At 42.4% G+C, this 6,000-nt stretch overlaps 1 protein-coding gene across 1 annotated transcript in view; it reads right to left on the reverse strand.

The window, feature by feature from the left end:
- The window catches only part of LOC309647772 (uncharacterized protein), a 50,866-nt gene extending 45,085 nt beyond the window's left edge, over positions 1–5,781 (reverse strand). Inside the window, exon 1 of the mRNA XM_082435454.1 lies at positions 1,735–5,781. The gene's annotated coding sequence lies outside the window, so the exon portion shown is untranslated. The remainder of the gene's footprint in view (positions 1–1,734) is intronic.
- Between the last annotated feature and the right edge of the window lie 219 nt (positions 5,782–6,000).

The following is a 6,000-nucleotide window of genomic DNA, read 5'->3' on the forward strand; positions in this document are numbered from 1 at the left end:
GCAGAGCGCCGAGCTGCGCACGTGGCCAGGGTGTGTCGGGAAGGGGAGAGCCGCGGGCTCGAGAGCCCCTCTGTCCTAACAATCCTTCTGCATCTAGGCTCTGCGCGTGGAATAGTATCCAGTGACCTCAGTCATCTGTGGGTTACAAGAGTGCTTTTCGAAAACCCCAATTGCCTGGAATCTTGTTGAAATGCAGACTCTAATCGACGAGGTTTGGGTGCAGCCTGAGCTTCCTAACAAGTTCCCGGTGATGCTGAGGCCGCTGGGTGACAAAAGCTTAGATAATCTCTTTCAGAGTAAAATGTCATTGCCACAAACCATAACCCTGTCACTATTGAAGCATTAAAAGGGACTCAAGGCTCTGCAAGCCTCCAGGTTAAGTAGTTTCAGAGCACGTCAGGACCAGAGCAGGACAGAAAAGGGCAGGAAATGGATATGGGCTGGTTAGTGGAAAATTTCTGCAGCTCGTCAGCCCTTAAAATAAAAGCTTCAGACTGGATTGAGAATTCTCATCCTCTTGGTAGAAATGCGTGACCGTTCAAAAACATGTCATCCCTAAGGACAGAGTGGGGATAAGGCCACTCTTGACATAGTCTGTTGGACACTCCGACCGAGAGTCGAGGTCAGGTCTAACAGGAAGCAAACAACAGGTGGTGGCCACCTCAAGCTAGTCCCCTTCTCTGCCTATATTGGCTTCGGACACCACACAGAGAATCGGACCGCAAACTCCCACTTCACCCGACAGGTCTTTTTAAGGACCCTGGGCAAGTATGTATTGGTTCAGACACTATTCTAAATAAAAGGGCTGGGTTTTCCAAGTAAATTCCTGCCTTCTTTTCCAAGGAGCAGCTTCATGTCTAAGAAAACATAAGTAGGAGAGAATGGTTTCCATACACTAAGACCTACTCCAGATGCATTGAAAACTCAGCGAAAGAAGCCAGGGCAAACTGATCATGGGAAACACATAGGACATTTGGATCAGAATGTTAGCCTTCGAGTTCATCCTCTACAAAGCCATAGAATGCAAACTGCTGAGGCTTCGCACATCCAGCTTAAAGGGAAAAAGGATTCTCTGACCTCATTGCCTCAGAAAAGCTCAATAGGTCACATTTCCGGCTTGGGCCACCAAGCCCTCCTTTGGCTTTTCCTTCCTATGCACAAAATTTCAGAAGTCACTGTGTGGCTGAATTTCCTTCGGTAACAGAAAAAACAGTCATTATTGTTGAATGCAAGGAACTGATCTGACCTAGAGTCAATGATTTCTTCCTGCAAGTGACGAAGCCTGTTTCCTCCAGCTGATAATGAAACCCTGGAAAGGCACTGAACATGCATTTTCAAAAGCAAGTCATCCATGGCAAGGATGCAGTCCTGTACCTTTTTCAATCAAAATTTGAAGAATCGTATTTTAAAACAATTTTTTCTATTGTGGTAAAACGTATGTAACATAAAATTTACCATTTTAACCATTTTTAAGTGTACAATTCAGTGGCATTGTGCACATTAAGAATCATATTTTTAAAATAAATAGGTATAAATGGGTCCCTAGTCTCTCTGAAGAAATATACTCAATAAGGGCAACAAAGAAAGAGCTACAGTTTTCATTCCAGAGAAGGATGGAAAACTGTGATACTTGCATACGAATAATTTAAAGGCCTGGAGCAAGGGGAAAAAAAAATCCTATATCCTTCTTTTCCAGGGAAGGTGAGCTAGAGTATTAAGGAGATCTCTACTCACCTCTCAGCTTCAGGAGAGGTCCCTCAATATTTGCTGGATGTACTGTCTATGTGGCCAGCAGGCCTGTCCTGGGCTCATGCCATTTGCAAGATTCACTGGTAGAGAGTACGTCTTCCTACACATGGAGAAAAGATAGTCTCCCTATCCCACATAAAAGAGTACAGTTTAGGGGAAAACTGTACTAGGCTTTGGGGTCAGAAAGATCTGGCTGGAACACCAGTTCTGCTGCTTCTGGTGTCATTGCAAGTTCCCTAAGCACTTTGCTATAAGATGAGGATTAATATTAGTATCTACTTCACAGGGTGGTCATAAGGGTTAAATTAGATAAGAGGATTAGTCAGGATACAATAGGTTCTGCTGCAGTAACAAATGAACCCCAATATTTCAATGGCTTCACCTGATAAAATTTTACTTCTTGCTCATGTCACAGTCTGAGGGGGGCAGGTGGCTTTCCTCCAAGGGTGATCAAGGATCTGGGCTGCTTCCAAATGGCATCTCTGACATCTTGGAGGTCTTTGCTTCCTGATGAATGTAGGACCCACACTGGCTCTTTACACCCTTGGCCTCAAAGTAGCTATGTCTTTCCTGGTTACAGTTCTTTGAAAATAAGCATGTATATCAGTCAGAATCTGAGCAAAAAAGAAACAAAAACAGATGGCACACTCTAAGGGCCACTTATTTAATGGTTTATTTACAAAGGTGTAAGCAGGGTTAAAAGAAATCAGAGGGGATGGTGAGACCTCCCAAGATTGCCAACAACTCAGTGCAGGTCCTGGATTTTCAGTAGCTGAAACTCAGGGAGCAGATGTGAGATGGGAGTCTGGAAATAGATAACCTAATCTCTCTCTTCTCTCATGTTTCTGACGCTTGCTGTTGCCTCCCAATGATCAAACTCAACTACACACCGGAAGTCAGTGGAGCCTGGGGGATGCATCCAGGCAAGTTCAGCTTCCTGGGGGGCGCCCAGAGCAGGGTGGAAAAGTGGATCTGGACCAGCAGGTGGAGAAGCCCCACCAAAACATGCAGAAGACTTAGCAGTGTTCTGAGTACATAGTGGGCACTGAAAAAAAAATGAGTGAAAGAAGTTAAGAAAATATGGAAAAAATATTTAAATGTAGCTTATGTTTATTGAGGTCCTCACAGTTCACTCTACTTCTGACAAAGAGAAATATGCATTTGCTAAGAAGAATTTTTCTCTCCACAGCACAGATTTTTCAACAAGGGCTCAGTGTCCAAAGCTGGGCTGTCCTTTCTCTCTCCTAAAAGATGAGTTTAACGGGAAGAATAGTGTTTTGTTTGCAAAGCAAGAAACATCGATAGCTCCGCCCTGAAGAACTTTATCTGTGCAGCCAGTAATTACAACCTAACTTGGGTTGAATGGCACAGTTACCCTGATAACTGCTGTTACTGTTTTCACTCTTTCACTTGCCAACAAGATCCTCTGGTCCCTTATCTTGTACTGGGGCCAACCCAACAAGAGCGGGAGAAGTTGAAATTCTGACACTTGAAAGCACAGGACAGTGTGAACAAGCTGGTGAGTTGTGTTGGGCTTTGCTAAGTAATGGGCTGGGTTCAGTGCCAGTAAAGAGCTTTGGAGAGCAGTGCTCGATGTTTATTCATATATAGTTTCTCATTCTGCACGTAAGTGAAATCATCTTTTCCAAGGATCAAATTCATTTCTTGTTGCTTTCCTCCAATTCAGTATTTTGATGTCAGAAACTCAGGGAAGTTTTGAATTTGAAGGAAATTTAGAAGTCGTTTTGCCCAACCTCTTCACACACCATCGATGCCTTGGAGAGACTGGGGTTCAGCCTCTCCCTGAGCCCATTCAGTGATGGGAAACTTCCTGGTGCAAGCAGCTCCTGTGCATGTGCTTTGAGCCAGGTAGGGAGCTCTGGCGGCGTTATCTCCTTTAGTCCCCACAGCCCCCTGAGGCAGCTACTATCATAAGCCCCACTTCCCAAGTCAGGAAACCAGAGCAGAGAAGTAACTTGCCCAAGGACACACAGCTAAACCACACTGAAGCAGGATCTCAAACCCAGGTCTGTTTTTCTCCAAACCCCAAGCTCTTCTCCATTAGGGTCTCCAAGCACCTTTTCGGACACCCCATGCCCACCAGGAACTCTCTGAAATATTCTTACCTGTAGCTCCCATCATTTTAGCTAATCACTGTAAGTTTTACATGATATCAAAAAGTGGGAATGAAAAAAAACTGTTCCTGATCATTTACATTTTGTACCACTTTACTGTTTATGGAGCATGTCAGTAGTTTCACTTGAACCTTTCAACAGTTCTTTGAGATAGTTATCACTATCTCTAGTTTACCTGTTAGAAAGTTGAGTTTCACAGCCATAAAAAGGAATGAAATAATGTCATTCACAGCAACATGGATGGACCTAGAGATTGTCATACTGAGTGAAGTAAGTCAGACACAGAAAGACGAATATGATACCCCTTTTATGTGGAGTCTAAAAAAATTGGTACAAATGAACTTATTTACAAAACAGATATAGAGTCACAGATGGAGAACACAAACTTATGGTTACCAGGGCAGCGGGGGGAGGGATAAACTGGAAGATTGGGATTGATATATACACACTACTATACATAAAATAGATAGCTAATAAGGACCTACTATATAACACAGGGAACTGTTCTCAGTACTCTGTAATGACCTATATGGGAAAAGAATCCAAGAGAAGAGTAGATATACGTATACGTATAACTGATTCACTTTGCTGTACATCTGAAACTAACACAACATTGTAAATCAACTATACTCCAATTAAAAAAAAAAAGAAGGGACTCTCCTGGTGGTCCACTGGTTAAGATTTCACCTTCCAATGCAGGGGGTGTGGGTTCGATCCCTGGTCAGGGAGCTAAGATCGCACATGTCTCGCGCCCAAAAAACCAAAACATAAAACAGAAGCAATATAGTAACAAATTCAATAAAGACTTAAAAAAAAAAAAAGCAAGTTGAGTTTCAGAGAGTGGGCACATGGTCATATGTGTAAGAGGGTGGTAGAGCCAGGAGCAGAGCCCAGTTCCTTTAGATTTTGGTCCTATGCTCTTTTCACTACTCCATGCTATTGACAGCAAAAGGTGAAACAAGGAGGTATCACTTTTGTCCTGGATTCCATATTACTTCCTGTCTTGTACTGGTGCACCGTGGCTTTCTGAACTGTTGCATTTAGGAGGTTCAGTCTTTCTAATAAATCTGCCTCACATCTGCTCCTTAGATCTGAATCCCAATGAGAAATTCTGTCTCCATCAACTTTACTACCTGACCTCGACCCAAACTAGTATCTGCCCTGGTTTATCAATCGTGTTTGTGGGACTGTATCTTAGGGACAGTGGGGCAGATTAGACAGAAAGCAATCTAGAGCCACAGCAGTACAATGATGCTTCTATTTGGTCCACAGGATGCCAAACAGCTGCTTCTAAATATCCAGATGTTTGGCATCATGTAGAACTAAACTTTGATTCATTGGCCAAATATTCCATTGTCATCTAATTAATCAACATATGCTTGAATGTTTTGTTATCTCACAGACTGTATGTTTGCTTAGAAGTGACTAGATTTTAATATTTCAGCTTCCAAAAAGTATCTCTCAACAAAAGCCACCCCCCACTATTTTCCAATGCATAAGTCTTCTTTTCTTGTTGCTCGCCAATCTGACAAAGGGAGAAAAGTCCCACACATTTTACAAACTATTTAATCAGCTAAATGCATCTGCATCAAAGGCCAGTGTGTTCTTCTGTTGAGAAAAAAGCAAATCTTGGTTTTCCCTAGCGTGATGAAGCCCAAACCCATGTAAGCAAGACACATTAAACATTCCTTACTCTGTCTTTGAGTTCATTTAATTTATTTTTTTATTTAGGTATAATTGACATATTACATGATATTAGTTTCAGGTGTACAATGTGATGATTTGATATTTATACATATTATAAAATGATCACCACAATAGGTCTAGTGACCGTCTGTCCCCACAGAGAGTTACAAGACTTTTTTTTTTCTTGTGATGAGAACTTTTAAGATTTGCTCTCCCAGAGTGTCATGGACATATATACACTACCAAATGTAAAATAGATAGCTAGTGGGAAGCAGCCGCATAGCACAGGGAGATCAGCTCGGTGCTTTGTGACCACCTAGAGGGGTGGGATGGGGAGGGTGGGAGGGAGGGAGATGCAAGAGGGAAGAGATATGGGAACATATGTATATGTATAACCGATTCACTTTGTTATAAAGCAGAAACTAACACA

Source organism: Balaenoptera physalus (genome assembly GCF_965194825.1).
Source record: "Balaenoptera physalus genome assembly, chromosome: 18".
NCBI lineage: Eukaryota > Metazoa > Chordata > Mammalia > Artiodactyla > Balaenopteridae > Balaenoptera > Balaenoptera physalus.